Source organism: Psammomys obesus, unplaced genomic scaffold (genome assembly GCF_907164565.1).
Source record: "Psammomys obesus unplaced genomic scaffold, mPsaObe1.curated_primary_1811, whole genome shotgun sequence".
Taxonomy (NCBI): domain Eukaryota; kingdom Metazoa; phylum Chordata; class Mammalia; order Rodentia; family Muridae; genus Psammomys; species Psammomys obesus.
Window position 1 is genome coordinate 9,570,336 of NW_026592510.1, and position 24,307 is coordinate 9,594,642.

The following is a 24,307-nucleotide window of genomic DNA, read 5'->3' on the forward strand; positions in this document are numbered from 1 at the left end:
ATAGCAATTTGTACAGTATATACATAATCAGAACTTCTTTTATTTAAGTGGTTTGGTCACAAATGTGTTTACCCACGTCTCTCCCAATCACTACAGCCTTAGAGTGGAAACAAAGGTCAAAGGGAACATTTAAAATTCACAGAAAAACAGAGCGCTGCACAGACAAGAACTATATCTGCCTCATTTTTGGAATTCAACACAAAAAAAAGTTGCATTGACAGTTTATTGAATTGTCAAGGAATGGAAGATGATACCTTTCTTGGGCTCAGATTATATTTCTTCATTGTAAAGAGTAAAAGCTGCTAAGACCCTGCTGTGTCTTTCCTAAGATTCCCTAACAAGTTAATTCTGAACTACAGAATACACGTGACGATCTAACCACACAGCTTCAGAAATGAGCTGAAAGAGTTCCTGTCAGAACTATTGACCACCAAAAGGATTTAATATGTTATATATATATATATATGTCTATAACAAACACATATAATCTATTATGTTGAAATCTGTAGCTGGCATTGTAGCTTGGTTTTTTTGAATTAGTATAATGGTAACACCGAAATTTGTATTTTAACTCTAGTACAATTAGAAGACATACCATAAAAGGAAAAATATCCTAAGTTTATAAGAATTCCTATAAATGAAGGTATGCATTCTGCGAGTTTAAAAAGATGGTACTAGAAGCTAGGAATAAAGAAGTCTCTAAATTGCTTGAAACTCCTGCTTCAATGTTCTAAGCGCAAAGGTCACACTTTTCCTAAAGGACACTGCCTCAAAGTATCTATTTATACCCTTGAGACAGTTTTGCACAAGCTTCATTATGCGGTTTCCTTTCGTGCAGATTAAAAGCAGTAAATTAAAAGGGTGGGGAGGATAATAGAACTATGCTCACTGACAGCAGGAAGAAGCAACAGCTGAGAGTGGGGAGCCCGGCAAACTGACAGACAATAAGGCTGCAACAGCAAAGCTGTTCAGTGCCTTGTAATGTCATTCTGTGGCCCTAGCCGACGACGTCAAAGCAGAGGATTGGATCTGTAAATGTCGCAAAAGGAGTATTCTAAATTTGAAGAGTTTTAACTGCTGTTGGTTACCCCGGTGTCATTTTTGTCCACTGCCACGGTGGATCTTGACCTGTTTTAACTTTAGCCCTGTGCTTGTTTTCACCGTCAACTACTCTATTGTAACTTATAAGCAACACTATATATAACTATTAAATTATCAAAGCTTACAGTATTACTCTTAAACCTATTGTTCTAATAGCTAGTCCCTAAACTGTCTTTACCAAGTATTTCAAGACACAGAGAGGCAAGATAAAATGACTGCTTGTTTTCCCTAAAACGAGAATATTATGTATCCAATAGAACAGGTGTCAGGATTAAATGAGATAATGTATGTAAAACACTTAGCACAAGGTCTGGGGCACAGAAAAGAGCTCAGTCTTATTTTAACAGTGAACTCATGCCGGCCCAAATCCCTTATTTGCAGGTGCGAAAATTAAGCCTCAAGAGGAGAACTGACTTCTTAAGGCTCTACTTCCAGTACGTTATTGTCTTGGATAAGCTGCTTAGCCACAAATGTTGGAGATTTTGGGTCTTGGCGAGCCCGGGGGCACGTGCCTGCTGGACTCCAGTGTGAGCAGAACTGGACGAATATGCTTGAACCATGAAGTATGAGAAGCTGTGCCTTATCAAGCGGAGTTTGAGGTGCCAGGTTGGGTGCTAATAATGTTCTTCACGGACGGAAGCCATTCCTGTCTCAAAGAGCAAAAAACGGTAGCTAGCTCAGGAACTAGCTCCCTAAACTGCTAGGAAGCCGATGCCAGCAACAGCAGGGCAGGGGGTCTAGCTCGACTCCATCCCGTCCACTCTTAGGGGGCAGAGCACCTTCAGGACTACCCCGGGCTTCTCCCGAAGGTCTGAGCCCACCCAGGGACGGCCCCGTCCCCGGGAAGCACAAATCCCGTCCCGTTAGCACTTCCTCCCGGTCCGGCAGGTGAGAACTTCGGCCCTCGGCTCCGCAGGGAGGTGTCCCCCGCGTCGGGCGGGCGGATGGGTCACGGTTCGCGAGCCCGGGCTCTCGCCCCCTAAGATGGCGGCGAAGGCACCGCTCACGCCCCGCCGCCCGCGCTCCCCGAGCCGCGAGAGAGCCAGCGAGCGCACAGAGGGGAGAGCGCGCGCGGCCGGGGCCCGGGAGGCCCGCGCCCGCCGGCCGCAGAGCGTCCGGGAAAGGGATCACCCGCTAGGCACAAACGACCGGGGAACACCACCAGCGAGGATGGAGAGAGAGGAGAAAAAAAAAAAAAAAAAAAGCTTGGGGTGGGGGGAGGACGAGAGGGGCGGAGCGCAGCACATCCGGGACACCACCAGGCCCGCCCCGGAAATGACGTCCCCGTGGGCGGGGCCCGCGCCTCAAAGCGGGGTCTGCCCCCGCAGCAGCGCGCGTCTCGCACGGTGTTGGGGCCCTCGTCACTCCCCCTCCCCTGGCTTCGCGGCTTTCCTCTCGGGGCTGCGGGGCTTCTGGGCGCTGAGCTGGCCGCCGAGGCGGGCGGGGCTGCCTTCACGGGAAGCAGCCCTCTCGCCTCCAGACCCTCGGCTCCCCCGGCGTCCCGGCGTCCGCCGTGGCGCTCCTCGAGGCGGACGCGCACTGACCCCGGGCCCGCCGAGTCTAAGCGCACCTCGGGGACCCGACGTCGGCATCCCGAGCGCGGCCCCCGCCCGGGCGCCGAGCTGTCAGTCACGGCGCCGAGCCCGCTCCTTCCGGCGCTCTCGGGCCCGCCCTCTCTCCTCCTCCCTCCCCCGCCCCTCCCCGCGCGAGTGTCTCCCTCTCCCTCGCTCCCTCTCTCTCTCCCTCTCTCTCTCTTTTGTGAGTTATAGCAACCGTTGCCTTGTGAATCAAGCGCCATAGTCACCGTAGTCCTGGCGACTGTTACCCATCAACAACAACTACTCCTCTCCTCCTCCTCCTCCTCTTCCTCCTCCTCCTCCCCACCACCACCATCTCCATCACCCACCAACAACACCACAATAATCCACAGCCAAGGTGAATATTCTTCGGTCTCTACATGTGTGTGGGAGCGTGTGCGTGTCCGTGCGTGTGTTCGTGTGTGCGAGCGAGCGTGGCTGTGCGGGGTCTCCCTCCTGACACCGGCTGTGGCCGCTTGAGGGGCTCGGTCCCCGGGGCTTGTTTACAATGGACCCGCGCGCGGCGGGCTCGGGGGTGTGGGCGCCGCGCGCCCGCCCGCCCGGCCTGGGCGCCCGGGGATGGAGCGGGAGTCGGGGCTGCGGGGCGAGCGGGCTCGGCAGCCGCCGCTGTCCGTCGTCGCGGGGGTCGGAGCGTCCCCCCCAGGTCTGCGGGCGCCCAGGAGGAGGGGCAGGTGGAGAGAAGGGGCTCGCTTTCTCCCTCTCTCTCTCTCTCTCTTTCTTTAATTCGCCTGCTTTGCAGAGCTGCCTGGTGGCCGCCGCTTTCCAAGTGGAAATAGACAGCAGTGAGCAGGGGGGTCCCCGAAAGGTGCCGTGCCGCCGCTGCTGTTGTTCACTTGCGGGGCCTTGTCGGGGGGGTTTTGTTATTTTTGTCCTCGTACCTCGGTGAACTTTTCCCGAAGCCCGCTCCCTTCGTTTCGGCCCCTCGGTGCCCGCTGCTGAACGGGCTGCACTTACTTGACCATCACTGGCCTCGCGGGATTCTCTTTTTCTTTTAAAACTGTATTTTTTTTTTCTTTGTGCTGCAAACAATCTTAATATCCATTCAGCAGTCTTCCTCCCCCCCACAACGCCCCCCTCTGCACACACATCGAAACCAGGGGGGCCTCTGCTGCTCTGAGAGATTTTTTTTTTTTTAAGTCTTTCTCTTTCCTTTCCTCTTCCCTCTCTCTTGTCTGTCGTCTCTCGTCTCCCTCTCCTCTCTTTCTCTCCCCCTCCCCTTTTCGGCGTGTGTGTGTGTGTGTGTGTGTGTGCATGTGCGTGTGCGCGTGTGTGCTTGTGATTTAAACCGGATGCAGGGCATCTGTGCTACTTGGGTTAGTGGTTACTGACAGCGCTTTATCCTTCATGTGGAGATGGGAGGGGTAGTCCTGAGGTTCTGTTTCACTTTGATGCACCTCCCTCCCCACAGGAGAGTGTTAACAATTTTCATTGTGGTTTTGAGACTTTGTCTGTGATGAACAGGAAAAGGACACAAGGAAGCTTTGTGAGAACTCAGTTCACAACGCTGTTTGTGACAGTTATGGTACTTTGAGAGTTTTTTTTTTTTTTTCCTCCCATCTTCATCTCTGTTGCTTTCCCTTGGAGAGTTGAAATTGAAGTCAAGTTGTTCATAAAGAATGTATGAAGCTTCTCAACTTGAAACGTGTGTATATTTCACTTTCTTTGTGGCCGTTAAGATCTAGGCATGTGTGTACTTAAAATATTCTTTTTGTTGACTTTTTGGTTTTCTTTGGACAATGATTTGAACCTGCTCAGAAGAAAAAAAAAATCCTTTTTAAGTTTTTTTTTTTTTAAGAGAAAATAGTTGCCCCTTGTAGATTTGAATACTTGCCAGTTCTCAAGTAATATTTTCTTGATTAGAGCTAACTTGGTTTCACAGATTCTTTAATTTTGCTAATTTTCAGACTAATAATTAATAGGTTATCAGAAAATAAATTGATAATGACTTTGAGCTAAACCAAATAAAATGTACTATTTTAATGGCACATTGAAATTTCCAGTTTAGGTTTTTAGAGTGCTTATTTAAATAATCTTTCCAACAGCAAACATTTATTGATTTAACTGACAGAGCAGCCTGTGAATAATGTGACAGTATTAATTACTCTTGAGATTGTCAATGAAGAGTTTGGATAATTATAATGTCATTAAGGCTAATATTTTGTAAAATAAGAGTTGGAGGATTGAAAAAACCCTACTTTTCAATTCATTTCCATATGATTGTTATTTTAAATGAAGGTGATATTTGATTCTGAAAGAAATATGTTTGACTCTCTCAGACTTCTTTCTAGAATTCTTTAGAATTCATCCCTTCCCCAACATGTCTTCAATACACATCTCAAATACTAACTTGCATTTTTTTTCTTTTCTTTCTTTTGCTTCTTTTCTTTTTCTTCTTTTTTTTTTTTTTTTTTTTTTTTTGTTTTCCTGTTCAGATGAGTGTCAAATGCCTGAACACTTTTGGATGGTGAAGCTACTGGGTCTGAAGTTAAAAGGAGTTTTGCTGTCTTGGGACAGTTTTAGATCTTATGATATTTACATAAGTTTCGGCTGAATAGATTGTAGATGCTGAAATGTCTGTGATTAATATTTGTATTTGCAGTGTCCAGGAATGTTTCAGAGACATTTCACTCATCATGCCATGTCAGGTTACAGCAAATTTTGTTTGTTTGATTTTTTTTCATTCACAAGTTGTTTGAGAACAAACACTGTATTGCATTATATTAAATAGCCTGTCTATTTCAAATAAATCTTTGTGTTCTGAGAGTTGATATTAGTGATGCTTTGGCTTCTGAGATGATAAAATTAGTTTTATGGATTGATTAACTTACAATGATAACAGTTGATCTTTAAAATTAAATATAACATTAAATGCCATTTAGTTCAGTTTTTTTTCCTATACTGTTTTTCCTAGGAGGGGATGCACTATGCATTCTCATTCTTTGTTTTCATTTTTTTAGACTAACAGTTATCTGTGAAAGTGATTGGCTTTGAAAATAAACATATTCAATAGTAATGTTTTGAGCAGCTGGATATTTGTGATTCAGAGTGTGGCATGATATTTATCTTAGTCTTTTTGAATTACACCCTGTCTATTATGCAACTCTATTAAACTGTATAGGGACTAGGCATAGTAAATTTATATGTGTATAAGAAATTAATGCGCTCGCAGAAGCTTTCCATCATTTCACAGTGCTTTTGTGGCATGAGATACTTATCCCTATTTTCTAAAATACTGTATTCTTTATCCAATATTTAAACAATCTGTATTCTGTAGAGATACATGGTTTATGGTTTATAAGTGGGATGGTGAGAGCATTTTTAACTTTAATCAAACAATCTTAAAAAAAAACTCAAGTTAATTGAGGCACCTTTTCTTTAACAATTGAACAGTAAAAAATTTCAGGACACACACTTAGAAGGATGAATAATAGTATCAGATATGTGGGAAGAGTTATTTTTTTTTTCCTGAATAGTCTAGTTGAATAGTCTAGTAGCAGTGCTTTGTGATCCTCCTAGTGAGAATTTATTACAAGAAATGGGAATAAGAAATAAATCAACTTTTAAATTATGAAGTTTGCTAATTTGTTTCTATGCTGAGCATTTGGCTCAATATCCTTTATTCACTTGTAATTACGTTAAAAATAGTTTCCCTTACTGAGGATTTGCTCTAACTCTGTAACTCTTGGTATATATTCCCAGTTGTCATCACAAAATAGATTTTTAAGTTCTTTTCTGTTCACAGGTGCATAGTGTTCCCTTATTTTGGAAAACCAAGATTAAATGGATTTGAGTAAATTTAGCTTGATAGAGACAGATGGATGCTTTAAACAGGTGTCAGTCTCACTTTTTCCTGTATTGTTTTGGAACTTGTAGTGGTTCACAAAGAGCTGTCTAAAGCAGGTGGCATCATGTTGAGTTAGTTGTGTCATCTTTTAGTTATTTTCACAAAGAAGGTTCTTCTTTCAGGTAGACATTGAGCATTACTTGTCTCTGAAGTGCTCCAGATTTGTGACCAAACTCGTTAGTTTTTGTTTGTGAATATCGGTGTATTACCAAACTGTAAAAATTATAGATACATTTACTAAAAACCTATATATCTATTCCATAAATAATGATAAGCTGTCTTTGAATTCAGAAAGACTGTAGAGCAGCAGTTGATATATTCAAGTCAGAAAAACAGGTGGGTTTGAATAAAATGAAATTTAGCTTACATAACCAGTAAAATTTGTCATTACATACCTCAAGAATTCTATTTATAGCATTATCTTAATTTAAGTCACATACTGGAAAAATGTATTATTTTGTTTGTTTCAGTATTTTAAAACTAAACTAAAACAAATTTTCATAGTTGCTATAGTAATATTTTAAAATGAAGCTTGTTTTTGTAACATGTAAAATATATGTACCAGAATAAATTCAGAAAATATCACCCTATTGATTTCTTAGATTATATTCTGAGATTTTTAAGATTTTATCCTTTTATTTCTAGAAATTTTATATATCTTATAATAGATACACCAGAGGGTGCTGTGCTGTTTGCAATATAAGGTTATTTTCACTCAAGTGTGAATTGATTAGAACTGTTATGTAAAGAAAATTTTAGTTACTTATGCAATTAAGTATCTGACTTACTTCTGTGAAGTTTAACATTTAATAGGCTGCTTGCCTTGGCAGTTTTTTTGGGAAAACCTTTCTGTACAGAGAGAGTCTGTGTAACACTAAATTACACACCAGATCCAGTAATGAGCTGCTAGAAATACTACTACTACATAAAAATCATCCCTGAGAGCACAGCCGTGGAACAATCTAATGTTAGCACTTAGGGCTAAAGTTGGGTACATTGGTCATATGAGGATATTTTAGTCTTATGCCCTGGAATTGGAGTTACCAGTGGTTGTAAACCCTCATGTGGTTGCTGGGAATTGAGCCTGTGTCCTTTGCAAGAGCAACAAGTGCTCTTAATGCTGAGCTAGTTCACCCACCCTGAAATTATTTTTTTAAGTACCATTTTTTTTTTTTAAATCCGAGTGGCTTCTTCCTTTATTTAATATAATTTTATGTAGAATATGCTCAGTGACAACTTTTAAAACAGTAGCATTTTCTTCAGGAAAGCTTGGAAAAGTATAGTTACAATGTACGAACTTCAGTATGGGTAATGATACACTGCTCTCCCAACACAGGTACAGTGGTTACTAGTGATATTTTTGAAAAGTAACTATAAGCTATAACTATAAACTAACAATTTGTGTGCAGCTCCCATCCCTCCCCTATATGGATCTTACTACAATAGTTGTTGTTTTTCTTTAAAAGGTAAAATCCTATGTAGTTTCTCATTTTATGCCACTGAAGTTTTAAATGTATTTTGGATGTATTAAAATACTTTGTAGTTGAAGTCTTCTATTTTGTATCAAAGTATATGTAATGAAAGTTGAGAAAGTAGCTTGTATTAGAGTGTTAGATGGATGGGATGTCCTGTTACAGGATAAGCTATAGGCTTTAGAGTCAGAATTCACTGAGATCTTATTAACTGTGACTGTGGACAAGTTAGTTGCCTTCACTTAGACTTGATTTTCTCATCTTAACAGCCAGGTTCCATCCTGCCTATCTTCTGACATCTGTGTAGCTTCAAAAAGATAAATTCATGTACTGTGTGTTGGTCAGTATTTAGAATTCATGCTTAATGCCTATTGGCTGTTTCAATTAGGAAATACTGAGAAGATATTTTTCCAATGTTTTTTCTACCTAAGAATCATTTTGATGTGACCATCTAACAATCCCTTTGTCATGGGACTTGAGTTTTGAAATATTGTTCCACTAATCTACTGCCATTAAATAATTAATCTCTTTTACTCATTAAAAAATAAAACAAAGGTATGAAGAAGCCATCAGGCTTGGATTACCATTTGGTAATTTTTTTTTTTAACCATACTAAACTAAAAGAAAGCTGTTCTAAAGCTATGCCTTAGTTTTGCATTTCAGGCTTATAATGGGCTCTTTTTACTGTATTTACATAACTTTTCTGGTCTAGGGATTTTTGTATTAAGAAATAATGATGTAATATTTCATTATCTTTAATCTTCTGTTGTTCGTTTTATTGTCCCATTTATATCTTCTCTTCAGATGTTATATATAATGTATTGGAAAACATCTGGAGCTCTCTTCATCAACTTCATGCTACATGCAGTCTTTACTATGTAATGACAAAAAATAGTCTAGATAGTTTTAAAACATGAATTCATTAGCAGTTATTCTATAATTTTATAATGTACTGCTTAACAATAGTACTAAGGGGAATATGGGAGGCTACCACTGATACACTCATTTAGCATTGAGGAATAATTTGCTAACTAGTACTTATGTTGTAAAGTAACCTTGGGACATTACCAAAGATAACTTAAAATATGAAATATTATACAAGAACATGCCATCTTTTCCTCTTTTTAGAAGTTAAAAAGTTTCAAATAACGTTTTCAAGTTGGCTGCTACATATAATGTTGCTGTTTGGTAGATTATATTGAGAAACTATATTTCTATTTTCTGAGCAATTTGACTACTAATAAAGTGATTTTTTTTCTCATTTTAGAGTGACTTAAATATCATAATCTTAAGTGGATGTATGATTTAGTCTCTGTCTAGTCCATGCCAGCCTTAAACTCATGATCCTTTCGCCTCAGTTTTCTAAGTATGGGGATTATCTGTGCCTTGCCACTGTGCGCAGTTCAAATGTGATAGATTTTCAAAGGAACCTTGGAAGAAGGCTAGGAAATATGACTTAAATGGAAAATGATTCTCCTTTAGCACTCCCAAACATCTATTATTTTCTTTACAATTTCTACTTTCTTGAACAGAAATGTAATTTTATTTTATTAGTGATGTAATTTGAGTATTTTTATTTAAAAGTCTCTTCTGGGTACTGGCCTCAGGCAAAGTACTTAAGGGTTAAATGTCTAGGCTAATGCAAAATTAGTGTGCACAGTTTCCCAAACCTATGGTGACTCTTAACTCATGATCTTCCTTTTATAGAATCAGATATGACAAGTCAATACTGCCTGCCTTGTCAATACTGCCTGCCTTTGTTTTAGAGTGCCTGGTTAGGGGTTCCCAAGGGTTCTTATAGTTCTTGTTTAGGCAAAACGTAAGTATGGAATAATAGAAGCGTAACCAGGAACATTAAAGCAGTGAGGCAGCAGGTTTGAGGAAAGTTTCCTTTATCAAAGCAGGCTATGATAAAGGAAACAATGTTACTAGACTGGGAAGCAAAGGGCCTCAAGAGTATGGACAAGGAACGTGAAGAGGAAGACAGAGGTACCCAATTTGCTGTCAACTGAAACTGTAGGCTATTTACATAAAATGTGTCAGTCTCAGTGTCTCCATCCGTAGGATCAAAAGTGGGACTATGCCATCTTCCAAACTCTTTGCAACCTGTGAAATCATGCTAAGATTACTTTGGGAAGACAGAAACATGCTACTGACATGGAGCCAGGAATGGTGTGTGATTGATCTGTGCTCTCAAAACCTTGCCTACTGATCATTTGTTGTTTCTTCTGAGGAGAGCAACAAAGAAAACCCGGAGCCCAGTGATGGTGCAGTGGCTATGCCTATGGCAAGGTCTCAAAGTTCTACCATTTTGGTAGAGAGCGGTGACCAAGTGCTCTGATTTCCTCACCCACATAGAAGTGAGCTGAGCCTCACAGCTTGCGCTCCTGCTGGAACTAGCTTCTCTAAGTATGTGTGCCAGACAAGTGTCTGACAGTTGGGGCTCCTGTTGCTCACCAGTGAGATATTTAAAACAGGACATAATTTTCCCAGTGTGTGGATAGACAGAGGACAGGGTGGGAGGGTGTAGGGAGAGGCAGGCGCTAAGGGAGGAAACATTTTTATACTTAGGAAAGAACATATATTATGCTGTATCACAAGTCTCACCAGCTTAACAGGGAAATGTATGAAAGATAAAGAGATTGGCATTCTTATTATTTAAAAGTTAATTTGAATGGAATTTTAGTTGGTTAGTATAAGCAGATTTAAGTTTCTGGACCCCATTTGGACTTGTATGTTTAATAGCATTTGTGTATATTTCAGTATAACTATTATTCATAAAATGGATCTGACTTTTTGTACTCTTGAGTTAGTATTGGCATTATTTTTTTAAACTGTGCCAGGTCAGTTTAGAGACTCTTTTTGCTTGTTAAGTTTTTTCAAGCTGTGTTCAGTGGCACATACCTGCAATCCAAGCCCCCAGGAAGTTGAGGCAGGAGGATTACAAGTTGGAGGGTAGGGCTGCAAAGGGACCCTGTCTTGAATTTTTTTCTCCTTTCATAATGTAGCTGTGGAGGAATTAGAATGGATACTGAAGGTAAGCAAGAAACATGCATGTCCTATTTTTCCTGTTAAATATTCTCCATGTTTTTCTGGATTAGGAAGCCCTGGTGAAGGTAGATGTTGCAGGGCACAGAGTGTAGGGAGTCAGAAGAGGCTAACGCATGTGTTTTCTCCTGCATCTTGTTCCTTTTCCGCTGCAGTGTAGTACAGAGTACATAAACTAATGCCAGGATATACATTTTATTACTTTGCTAAGATGTTTACTGTATTTCATTAAGTTATTTCACTTATCTTCAATATAATATATCCCATTAGTACAGTACTCGATTAAAAAGATTCTCATTTCTGTCTTAAAAAGCCAGGCTGGCATTAAACTCTTGAACCTTCTGCCTCTGCCTTCCAAGTATTGTGATTAAAGATATGTGCCATCACACCTAGTTTGTAAGTGATTTCTTAATCTATATCTCTACACTGCTTTGTATAGATGGATTTGTATATATATTTTTAGCAGCAAAATCTAGCATTTTCTTTTGCTTTTATTTTGCTGACATTTTAAAGAGCCAAAGAGTCTGTAACATCAGACTTTTACTTATTAGCTTCTGATTATGTCTGATGAAAATGTTGACAATGAGTTTTGATAAAGTATCATCCTTAAGGACATTAATAAAAACATAAACTATTATATTAGCTATTTGGACATCTCCTTTACAACTTTAGACGTTCTTACAGCATGTATTTTAATATGGTATGGAGAAATCAGAACATGAAAATTTAATACATGAAGGATGAAATAAATTTTGATTTTTGTGATGATGTTACATGTCTTTAAAGGTCATTTAAATGTTTTAAAACATTGGACTTTTAAGACGCTTGTAAAAATGGAATTTATCTTAGATACTCTATTTTATTTTATGTGTGTGCACATTTATGAAGTTATTTTAATACACATTTAGGTGAGTGCTATAGAAGGTAATCAAAGTTGCTTTCTCCTCACCGTCTTCTGCATTGTCATCACCTTGGAGTCACACTATGAACCTTAAGCCTCTTCACCTCAGTCTGTTTTCTTGAGGCAGAGAAATTAGAGGAAATGTTCGGTTAAGTTCTTCAGGTGATCTTTGTGTGAGGTTGGTAACGCCTTTTAAACAATGATGCACATTGTGTGATGATTTTTTGAAACTACTCTGGCTAGTGGCTTACACATGCTGGCGTTGAACAAAACCAAAAATTACAGTTCATTTCAGTTAAATAGGGCTCAACATTATTTTTCTGAATGAACACTCCATCATTCTGTACTTCTGAGATTTGCTGAGCTTTGGAAGTTTTGAAACTTAAAAATACTATTGAACAAGTGACTATGATAGGTGTGGATTTATCTCTGAGCAAAGGCTTGGTCTGTTTGCCTTCTAAGTGAGCTGTGATTCTTTTATCTTTGAATTTGGAAAGAGAGTATTTTGATGAGGTTTGCATGAAAAGAAATGCAAGTGAGCATGGACCAGAGATGATGGTCAGTGTAACTTGTAAGAGGAGTGTTTTGATCCTGACACGTGGTTCACCCTTAGTGCTCCAGCCCTGTATAGCAGTAGATTAAGATTTCTTTCATACACAGTACAAGCTTTTTCATTAAGTTGTGCTTTGGTCAGCTTTCATTGCTGCCTACAATTTCCTTTTTATACAGTATATGTGAACTTTGAAAGTTCTAGTTTACCTTTTGGTTTAAAAATCTTTGAAATGAAGCCCATAGGTGGCACCCCATGCCCAGAACACTTTGGTCTGAAGGAATGGAGTGAAAATGAGAGGAAGTGGGAGTGGGCTTACTTGATTGGAAACACTGAAATGTAGACAATACCCATTGCAGAGAGGAAAAGAAGTGCCAGTTTAGGGGCTGTATGGGTTCCCAGTTTCCATGTTCAGAAAATCTAATAATGCCACTAGTATGTGATTGTAAAACATTTTATCTGGATGCAAGAAACATTTGGGTATTTCATCACACAGGTTTTTAATTTTATGTCAGCTATTTAGCTTTAATAAAAGGTATTATGTGAGTATTTGTTGCCATTACTATTTTGGTTAATTTAGGAATTATGAACTGGCTTAGATTTCTATTAGATTTTAAAACTACTTTGACAAGAAAGTAAAATAGATTGTTAGATAGAAAATTGCATTTTCCCATTTATCTGAATATAGTTTTAATATTTCAAATTATAGAAGGCATATGACAGGATAAGAAATGATAGAAGATAATGAAAAATGGGTGAAATTAGTAGGAAAATTATAATTAAAGATTAAACAAGGGCAGATGAATAAATCAGTGTGAATAGTGAAATAATTAGTTGAATGGGATATCTACTGATAGACTTGTCTATAGATACAGACTATGAGTTTTAACTACTAGCAGAAGGTGAGGAAGGGACTACTTAGGTTTTCTTCTGTGTTACCACATTTAAAAGCTTTTTCACAAATATTTACCAAAAGGTTTTGGTACCTTGATTTTTTGGGGGGAAGGGGTTAGGGAGAGAAATTTGAGACAGGGTTTCTCTGTGTAGCCTTGGGTGTCCTGGACTCACTTTGTAGACCATGCTAGCCTCAAACTCATAGAGATCTGCCTGCCTCTGCCTCCCCGAGGGCTGAGATTACAGGTTGATTTTTTTTGTTGTTGTTGTATAAAATTTAACATTTCTAGAATTTATGTATAGAAAAGAATCAACTTAAGTTACATCAACTTGTTTTTATTATTATAAAAGAAATACAGTATTAGTGCACAAAAAAATCAAAATTCATATATTCAACTGGGATCTCTGTTTATCTTAAAACTGCACATTTGGAAGCTAGTATATTGTATATGTACTATAAATGTCTTTTCTTAAGCTGTTTATATTTGGACTATGTAAAACAAGCCAAAGTAAAGGGCATAATGAACCATATGTACATACCACACAAACTTCACAATATCATGTTACTCTTAAAGCTATGTAATAATAGTGTAGCTTGGTGCATGCCTGTAGTCCAGCTGTACTGGAGGCTAAGGTAGGAGGCTCACTTGTGCTCAGGAAATTAAAGGCACATAATAGAAAGACTTGTTACTGAAAGTACCTCCAACCCTTCTTCATTCTGTGATGTTTTAAAGAAATTTACAAATTTTCAAGATAACAATAGCTTCAATGGAAATTTGAAACAGTGATTATATAATGTGGAAGAAAAAAGTATTTTAACATGATTGACCTTCATACTGCTGCTTCTTTGCACATTAAATTAGGAAAATTGCTTTTGCTTGCTAGCTAAGTCATTTGTTTAGTAATGCTAGGCTTCTCTCTACTTGAAATTTGATTCTGTGAAAAGGGAATGAGCCCAAGGACAGAAGCCCATGTTTGAAGGGTGGAGAAAAGTCTTCAGGTAAACTTTTCAGATGTGATGGAGTTCATATTTGATCTATCTTTATTCCAGCTTGTTTATGGGAAGGCTTGAATAAAGTAGATAAAAGCCATTTGTACATTTTCAAGGGAAGAGGAGCAACTGGCCTTTGGGCCAGTTGGGACATGATGTAGAGCATCATATAGATAAGTCATGATATCTGTTGGTAGGATGCTTACCTAGCATGCACAAAGCCCCGGGATCCATCCCCAGCACCATGCAAACTACATAAACTGTGGATAGTAGCAGAGGCCTGTAATCCCAGCACTGGGGAAGTAGAAGTGGGAGGATCAAAAGTTTGATGTCATGCTCAGCTACATAATGAGTTCAAGCCTGTCTGAGATACATGAGGCTCGAAAACTGAAGTTAGCTGCTCAGTGCCATGCTTTTAAGTTATTTGTGACACATCATGAAGGAAGGGACACCTAGAGGCTGATGTACCAATTAGCAGTATCATTCAAAACAGTTAAATTTTCTGGATTCAATATCTTCATAGGCTTTGTTTTTCATTTATGTAGTTTTTTTTTTAATTTGACTGAGGTCATAGAGTCATGAAAGAAACATTTTCCCCTAATGTTAAGGTCTAGAGAAAAAACAGACAAAAAGCCATTCCCCAACCCCAGATCACTCTTCCTTTGGAATATATTCTGTGATGGCATAACATGTATTACAGATTATAATTATTGACATTTGAATGAACAACACAAAATGTAGACCTCAATCTCTTTATTTAAAGATTGATTTTTGTTGGTATCAAATTATTAAATCAAGAGCTAAATACATACATTAAACAAGGCTTGATATTTTAACTTACATAACTTCAATTGCTAATTTTTTATTGTTTTAATAAAATTTTCTATGATTTAAAATATTTTATAGCAGCCTTGTAAATATATCTCTTATATGACAAGTAGCCAGACTGAACAGTTCAGTAATACAAAATAACCAAAGCTGTGTTGTGGTTAAATGATCTTGTGCTATAAGTAAGATTCAATGAAGAAAAGCTAAGACTAGAGCTGTAACTTATGGGTAGAGTATTTTGTCTGTGCTCAGAGCCCTGGGTTTGACTCTTCCAATCAAACATTAATAAAATGAAACAAAATATGAAAATTAATGAGCCATGTACTTTAAAGAAAATGAAAAACATAACCCAGCAAACAAAAAAAAATCACAGAGTATAATGCTAATTAAGGTGATATTTAATAGAAGATTTCATTATGAAACTAATGCAATGCCAACTTAAGCATTAGTTGTGGTAACTTTTTCTGTGCATTTAGAAACTGTGTACAAAAAGTATAATTGTATTTGGATTTTATTATATTACACTGCAGAAATATCAGTAAAGCTTAGGAAATTTTATTCTGACCAACTTTTACAAGTCAGAATTTTCTTTTTTAAAATTAAATTTTGTGTGTTATGTGATATAATTTAAAAGGCAGATGTTTCTAATATGAGGAAGGTACTATATATATGTATGTATATATATGTATGTGTATATATATATATTGTCCTATATTGGAGTAGCAAGCTATAAACAAGCAGCTATGATTTGGGTGAACTCTTGTCGCTTCATATGTAAAGAGAAACATTAGTCAAAAAAAAATTTCTCTAGGTGTTTTAGCATCTGCCAGATGTTTGTGTCTGGAACTTTAAATGCCATAGGATGAATATCTTATTTCTTTATACTCAGCTTGAGTCCCCTGTCTCTGCTTAGGTACTCTACTGTCATTTTTCTCAGGTTAAGAAGCAGGGGTGGGCATGGGGGATAGCAAAGACGAGAGAGAAATTGTTCTCTTAATATGGTTGCATGTGTTTTCAGATAACATACATATGTCAGTCCACTAGAGACATAATTAGAATGTCTTCATCTTAAATTTGGAGTGCTTCCATTTTATGTGCGCTTTGGAGGTTATCTAGAGGAACCCCTTCCCTGTCTCCCACTTACTTTAAAGGTGAGAAAGCTGAGGGTAAGTGACTTGTGTGATGAACCTCATACTCTTCACTCTGACATTTCATACAGCTAGTGCAAAGCTTTCCTAAAGGCAAACCCCCTACTGTGAGGCCTTGAATATTCTATACTTCTTGTAGTTTATACTTTAAAATTTACTATTTTTTTTAGAAAGCACTCTAGAAAATGTTTTTTTTAGAAAACATTTATAATTCTGCATTCTAAATTTGAGTACTCTCTTTTTTTATTAATTTAAACTAAGCTTTGGTGTAAGAATCAATTAATTGTTCTCTTTTGCAGTGATTTAGAAGTAAAGTTAATTGGAGCCTTAAAACCTTTTAAAGGTTGCACACTAAATGAAAATGCGATATTGAAAACTATACTTTTATCCCTGACATTTGTAAATTTTTTGAATGTCATAATTGATGCAAAATATATAAGAAATGCTCTGGCTTGCTATGTATATTTTCACTTTTGCATTTGAAAGATAGAACCCTGGTTCTCATCCACTAAGCATCTGTTCTGCCACTAAATTATACCTGTAGGTCTTCTTTATTCAAATCATTCTGAGAGCTATTAATGAAAAGCAGTTTGTTAATTTAAACAATGGAAATGCTTGTTCTTGTGGGTTAGTTTATGGTGACACTTGATATAGTTGGTATAAGCTGAGACTTGCCAAGCTGGGCTTCAAAGGTGTTGCAGTATGCTTAAATATGAATGAGTGCACCAAAAGAATGAATATGTGAACTGATTGCCCCTAATTCCATAGCAACAGGAAGTGATACTCTCAGCCATGCTGTTTTTGTTTAATTTTGTAGTTTGAGTTTTTGGAAGAATATTTTGTTTACTGATTAATAGTTTGAGACTATGGCAGGAATAAGTAATTACCAAGACTTTGGATTCCTGTCCCTGCTTCCCAGTCCCTGCTTCCCAGTTGTAGGATTAGTAGTACATCCTTGACCTCAAGCTTGAATTGAATTTGTTCCCTGTTTTGTGATGAAGATGTGTAATTTGAATGTTAGCACTGTTAGTTATTTGAAGCGGTCTATCTAAGATTCACCAAGAAGATGTCAAGTGAACTTTCCAGCACAACCTGATTTCTCTGCAGTCTAATTTGTGGTACCAAATCTGAAAGATACATTTATATAAAGCAAGAACAGGTTTCCTATGGGGGAAAAACCATTTGTCATTTGCTCTTAACAAGATAAATCCCCATAGACAGTCCTTCTTGTAAAACTGTTCCCATTGGATTTATTCTCAGCTTCAATAAAAATGGAGATATGGTAAACAAAGGTATGACGAAATATTAGTTAGCTCTTGCATTTTTGCTGGAAAGTTCCCAGTTCTTACTCTCTGAGGTTTAAGACAGTACAATTTCATATGAACTAAGTGGGGCTCAGAAATTCTGCTCAGTGTTGCTTTGTGCTAGCTGATCATCTTGTTTTTAATGTGGAAAGTGATCAAAGCAATTTATGTTTACATTTAAATGTATCTTTGTCGCTAATACACTTACAATGAAAAAATGGAAGTGTTAAAAGTATATTTCAGATGAAGAAAGTGCCAAATGCTTGCAGGTACCAAACTAAAATCTGAATATGGAGAACAAGTGAGTAGAGTACCTGCTAGACTGCTGAGCATATTGTATATGAAGGGGGAGACTTTAAAACAGACAAAAAAATGTCCCCTGTCACCAGTTCATAACTTACCTGGGTCATGTTTGCTTCAACCGGTAACTATTCACATTAGTGTATATTTATTTTAATGTCATCTAACAATTATTTTTTTAATAATTTAGAATTTTCTATTTCTATTGGCCAGAACCTTTTAAGCAGTGGTTCTCAACATTTGTTCTGCAACCCTTTAATATAGTTTCTCATGTTGTGGTAACCCAACCATAAAATTATTTTGTTACTATTTTATACCTGTAATTTTGCTACTGTTATGAGTCACAAAATAAATGTTTGATATACAAGAGATCTGATATAGGACCTCCAAAGGGGTTATGCCTCACAGATTGAGAACCGCTGTTTTAAAGATTCCTTCTTGCCTGTTTATCAGACCAATTAAAAATATTTATTCTGTTCTACATTGTGCCACAAAACTGCTTAGTGTTTGCCACTTAGAGGATGTAGTCTCAGGTGCATTTTATATTTACACTTTACTATTATGCTCTATAATTCCATCTCTCTAGCCAACGTGCCTTAACTGCATTATAAATGGGTTAAAAACATGAGTCTTGTCCCAGTTGGTGGTGGCCTTTAATCCCAGCACTCAGAAGTCAGAGGCAGGTGGATGTCATGAGTTTGAGGCTAGCCTGGTCTACAGAGCAAGTTCCAGGACAGCCAACACTACACAGAGAATCCCTGTCTTCAAAACAAAACAAAACAAACAAACAAACAAACAAACAAAAAAAAAACGAAAAACCACACAAATACCCCTCCCAACCCAACAAACAAAACCCCCAAAACATGAATTTTGAAATGAACACGTCTGTGTTTGAATTGCAGAGTCCACTACTAACCAGTTTAACCCTTGGACAGGCTTCAGATCTGAAATAGAACTTTGCTTTGAAAGATTGTTTGGCAGGCCCCATTATATGATACATATAAAATCAGTATGCAAATGTCCTTATTGTGTACTTGAGCATCTTTTGGATATATGCCTAGGAGTGGTATAGCTGGATCTTGGGGAAGCGCTAGTCCTAATTTCCTGAGAAAGCGCCAGATTGATTTCCAAAGTGGTTGTACAAGTTTACATTCCCACCAGCAGTGGAGAAGAGTTCCCTGAGGTATCCCAGAAGCCAAAAGACACACAGGGTATATACTCACTCATAAATGGATATTAGACATATAATACAGGATACACCTACTAAAATCTATACACCTAAAGAAACTAATCAAGAAGGAGGATTCTGTCTAAATGCTCAAACCCCATACAGCAAGGCAAAGAGGATGACCATCAGAAGGAGAAAACGGGGAACAGTACAGGAGCCTGCCATAGAGGGCCTCTGAAAGGCTCTACCCTGCAGGGTATCAAAACAGATGCTGAGACTTTTGGCCAACCTTTGGGCAGAGTGCAGGGAATTTCATGAAAGAAGTAGGAAATAAGACCTGGAGAGGACAGGAGCTCTACAAGGAGAGCAACAGAACCAAAAAATCTGGGCATAGGGGTCTTTTCTGAGACCAATACTCCAACCAAGACCATTGATGGAGATAAACTAGAACCCCTGCACAGATGTTGCACATGGCAGTTCAGTGTCCAAGTGGGTTCCATGGTAATGGGAACAGGGACATGACTGATTGGCCTGCTCTTTGATCACCTCCCCCTGAGAGGGGAGCAACCTTACCAGGTCACAGAGGAAGACAGTGCGGCTACTCCTGATGAAACCTGATAGACTAAGATCAGAAGGAAGGAGAGGAAGACCTCCCCCATCAGTGGACTTGGGGACGGGCTTGTGTGGAGAAGGGGGAAGGAGGGTGGGATTGGGAAGGGAAGAGGGAGGAGGCCACAAGGGGATACAAAGTGAATAAAGTGTAATTAATTAAAATTAAAAGAAAAAATGGAAAGAAAAAAAATCAGTATGCTTGACAGTGAAGTGAGCCAGTAAATGAGAGTTCTTACTACTGTCCAGTATGCTCTCCTGAATCATGCCTTACTGTTTGTGTTTTCTTAACATTTTGTTCTCAGTCTTTATTTGGCCTAGAATACATTTTGTCCCCTAATTAAATTTGTCTTTTGTAAGGTTATGAATCATCTCCAACTTAAATGGGCTCACTTATGACAAACTTGTTATCCATGGAACTAATTAGAATTGTGTTTTAGACTTTTGTTTTATAAATGTGTGATATTTTTATATTGTAAATTTTTTAAGGAAAGAGCATATATTTTATAAACTCAGTATCAGAACCAGTGACCTTTCCTAGGAGAAGAAATCAATTGTTAATTTGTTGATTAAACCTTAGACTATTGTGTAATCAGCTATTTTCCATTCAAACATTAAATTGCCATTAGAAGAGTACTTTTTGAGACAGGGTTTCTCTGTGTAGTCCTGCCTGCCCTGGAACTTGCTCTGTAGACCAGACTGGCTTCAAACTCAGAGATATGGCTGCCTTTGCCACCTCAGTGCTGTGTGCCAGGACACTGGTTCTGATACTGAGTTTATAAAATCTAATATATGCTCTTTCCTTAAGTTTATAATATCATCTGGCTAGAACAGTATAATTTTTTAAAATAAATATCATTGTGTTTATTTACTTCCTTTTGCACAAAACACATTTAATGGCATAAATGGAATTTTGGCATTTTTGTTAAATACAGTACTACCTAGTTAACAGTAGATTTGAGATGACTTCAATCTAAGTCTCATTTCCTCTTAGCTTTTCAAATGATATTTTGTTCTCTCACTCTATGTGTGTTCCATCTGCCTGTGGAATTTCCGTAGTGTCTTGAGAAAGAATTGTCAGTAGTCATGGAAAGCTTTTGCAGATTTGGTTTTAGTGGCACATACATTTCCAATTCAGCTTACCATATGAGAAATTGGGGGGCATTATGGGAGTTTTGCCCTTTGGGAAGGTACTTTGAACACTTGAAGCCCTGTGTTTCTTTCCTGCCGTCTAACTTGACTGCATCCCCTGGGGTGTTGAAGCAGTAGGAGCAGGTCTCGACTTCCACTGTCATCACCAAGTTAACTGGTGGACTTAGAATGGAATTATTATAGTCGTCACACCAGTGATAGCTCTGTGTCATTTAATTTAAGATTGTATTATGGAAAGTTATCTGCTGTGAAGTGTACACAGAGACTTTAAACTGAAAGCAATCTTTGATATTATATGGAGCTGTAATTTAAAAGTCCCCTCTGCCCTCTTTTTAGTAGTATATATTTCATTGCGTACCATCCCTTTAGGTGATAATTTTGCTGTGTTACTCTCAGTGAAACAAATTTAACTCCAAATTTGAGAAGGAACTCAAGTTTCTACAATAAGTTTTAACGTATATATTCAGTTTTTATTATTTTTTATGAATGTTAGTAGTGTAGGTTGTGTTTACATACGTGTGAGTGTGCAGATGCATTTGGAGACCCAAACTGAAGACAAATGTTGGGTGTCTTTGCCAATTGCTTTTCCACTTTGTAGAGGCTGCATCTCTCAGTGCACCCAGGGCTGTGATTGTGGCAGCAGGCCAGCCTCCTTAGTCAATCCTCCCAGGGGATCTTCTGCCCCTGCCTCCCCACCACTGGAATTGCAGGCAGAAGGTGCCTGCCTGTATTTTATGTGAATTTTGGGATCCTAACTCTAGCCACTGCACTCATAGGGCAAGTGCTTTAACCTCAATCATCTCCCTAGCCTTTTCACTTTTATTCTTTTAAAAATTAAAAAAAAGTGTAAAATATGCATTGTGTGTGTGAGAGTAGGTACATGTGTGGGGGAGGGATGAAGGTAAGAGAACCTCCATGGTCTATCCAGAGGCATCTCTACCTTTTGTTTGAGACAGGATCTCATTGGCTTGGCACTTCACCAGGGTAGGTAAGCCTTGAGCTTCCAGAGTTTTTACCGTTGCTGGGGTTGTCTGCATACTGCCAGGCCCTTTGTTTTATGTGGTCCTCCAGCTTACTTCTTGTGTCCTCTTCCTAGCTCTCATTTCCACTTTTTACATCCATGCATCTTTTGATCAATTATCGACACAAAATAAATAAAAAAATGAACTGCTGTAGATACAGCAGTGAACAAAACAGATTAGGCCTCTGTCCTGGAAGTGTAATCATCTAACAATAGGAGGTAAAGGAGAAAGAATAGTAGATGGCTATAAATGCTATGGAGAGAAATTAGGTGAGGAGGGAGGATAGAGACAGATGGAAGTGGTAGGGAACCATCTGTGTTAAATAGGGCAATTCAGACCTTTCAGACCTTTGAACAAAGATATGAAGGAGGTGAGTCTGGGTGTTCTTCAAATGTGACTGTGTGTTCATACTGTCGATGCTTTGATTGATGCTAACCTTTTTGCTATATTAGCAGTTTTCTTCCTCACCGCCCGCCCCTTGTTCTCATGCATATTCTGTCTGGACCCTAATTTTAAATTTTATATGCCTTACTCTGGAAAATATTTTTTTGTGGTTTTTGATTAGAAATGTAGTCAAGTACACTTGAGAGACTTGGAAGATAAAGCCTTAATGCATCCATGTTCTAGGTTCTTCTGAAAAACCTGTAACTACTGCTAATTGTATTCTAAATACCTAAATTAAACTCATGTACAAAGGAGAAAATGGAAAGATTATAATTAATAGAATTGGCCAGACTACAACTTGATTGGTTGTTCTCTCAATTTGCTTATGTGTAACTTTGACCTGGAAAAAAATTTTTTATGATGGATTCTATGTTAAAACTACCCCTCCTGTCTGAAAACTATACTATCATTGCTTATATGGCACAGGGACCATATCTGATCTTTAATCTTAGTTATGAGTGAAATTTATTTATAAAACTTTGAACATGCTAATAAACAAATGAAGAGTTATTTGGATAAATAAAAGTTACTGATGAAGGCAAATTGTCTTGAATTTTGTTATTTTGAATAGTGATTGTCACTTTGATATTTTTAAGTGTAGAATTTTTGGTGTGTTCATGTCAAACCCGTATTTTCAATTTCAATTCAGTGGAAAATATTTAGCATTACTTGTTTGTCATCCATTGTGAAATACACAGCTTCATATTTGAAGCTGTTGTTGCTGTGCATTGGAAAGCTTAATATATATATAATATATATATATATATATATTCTGCCATCTAACTAATTTAAGTAAAAATTAGTGGGTTTTTAAATGCAACTTTAAACAAATCTTTCTTTAAACTTATGTAATTATATATGCAATATTTAAATTTTTATTTTCTGGGCTGGAGAGATGGCTCATAACCATCTTTAGTGAGATCTGGTGCCCTTTCCCGGTGCATAGGCATACATGCAGGCAGAGTGCTGTATAAATAATAAATAAATATTAAAACATTTTTTATTATCTTTTAGTTATGTATATGTGCTTGTGAATGTACACACCCCTGCATGCAGTGGGGGAGTGTCAAAGAAAGACTTGAGAAAGTAGGTTTCTTTTCTTCTACTGTGTGGGTCCTGCTGAAATAATTTGAAGAAGCAAACTGAGGAAACATTGTGATATGAGAAAGGAAATCTTGGGTTTGGTTTTTACAACCTTTGGAAAAAGGGGGAAATCTTGTGTATATGTCCCTTGCGATGCTTTTTTTTCTTTTTTCTTGTAGTTGCAAAGATAATAAAATTTGTACCTCAAGTCATTGCTCACCAACCATAACTATGTGATGTATCAAAGGCAGACAGTTATAGATAGAGCTTAGTTCTATTTAACATTTGCTGAGGATCCTTTAAAGTATAACCAGAAAGATGGATATTGGGTATGAAATATGACAGAGTGATACAAATCCAGGGACTTAAAAAGAGGACGACAATTGCATAGCTCACCGTGTTTTCTGAAGCTTGGTAGAATGGTTTCTTTTAAGAATATCATACTTTCTACTACATCTCTGTTGTCTCAAGGAGTCAAAAACCAGTGAGAACAGAAAACATTCTCCAGCAAGACTTAGACTCTTGCCTTTTAGTTAATTGTAATAAGATCCTAAAAATGAAAGTATCATATGCCTAATTTAGAACTTTACTTTTATTAGATAATTTTTTTCCTGACAAGATTGGAACAATATATTTGTCAAATAATTGATCAGGAATTAAGTAAGGGCTTTGGAACTTAGTAAATTTGCCAGCACATGCCCTGTGAAAAATATACTCCTAAGTCAAATGTGGCCTTAATACTCTATTGGTTACTATTGGTGTATTTGTAATATATGTATTTTAATGTTCTGATCTTATTTATGGAATCAATATTTAAATTGATTAAAAATATTTTCATATGTCAGCTTTA

At 37.9% G+C, this 24,307-nt stretch overlaps 1 protein-coding gene across 2 annotated transcripts in view; it reads left to right on the forward strand.

Annotated features, from left to right (window-relative positions):
• Positions 1–2,910: 2,910 nt before the first annotated feature.
• The window catches only part of Rfx3 (regulatory factor X3), a 274,748-nt gene continuing 253,351 nt past the window's right edge, over positions 2,911–24,307 (forward strand). Inside the window, exon 1 of one of the 2 annotated variants that reach the window (XM_055614027.1) lies at positions 2,911–3,036. The gene's annotated coding sequence lies outside the window, so the exon portion shown is untranslated. Of the gene's footprint in view, positions 3,037–4,177; positions 4,222–24,307 lie in introns of those variants that run through there. The other variant, XM_055614025.1, reaches the window with a different exon arrangement.